We start from the raw sequence: 348 nt of genomic DNA on the forward strand, positions 1-348 counted from the left end.
GTCATGGCTCGCTGGCTCACACTAACTTGTGATATGTCTCGAACTTGTGATCAAATAACACGCCGGCTCGCACTTTGGCAACACTCTTTGGCAGTCAACTCGCCTCTAGAAAACCCGCCCTTGGAAACTTTCCCCATAAAAAATGTACACTTCCTAGACCATGCAGTCTTCAAAATAAAAATTGTAACCTTTGGTAATCAACTACATTTTCCACATACATAGAAATTTTTGAAACTTATTAAAAAAAACCTAAATCATAATTCACCACACTATAGACACTTTTTGACAAAAATGAAAAATTACGACTTTGTTACCCAATGAGAAGTGTTCTAATATAGACAATGGGTC

The sequence above is a fragment of the Anneissia japonica genome, unplaced genomic scaffold (genome assembly GCF_011630105.1).
Source record: "Anneissia japonica isolate Jap-2015-1 unplaced genomic scaffold, ASM1163010v1 scaffold5088_len281106_cov177, whole genome shotgun sequence".
NCBI classification, from domain to species: domain Eukaryota; kingdom Metazoa; phylum Echinodermata; class Crinoidea; order Comatulida; family Comatulidae; genus Anneissia; species Anneissia japonica.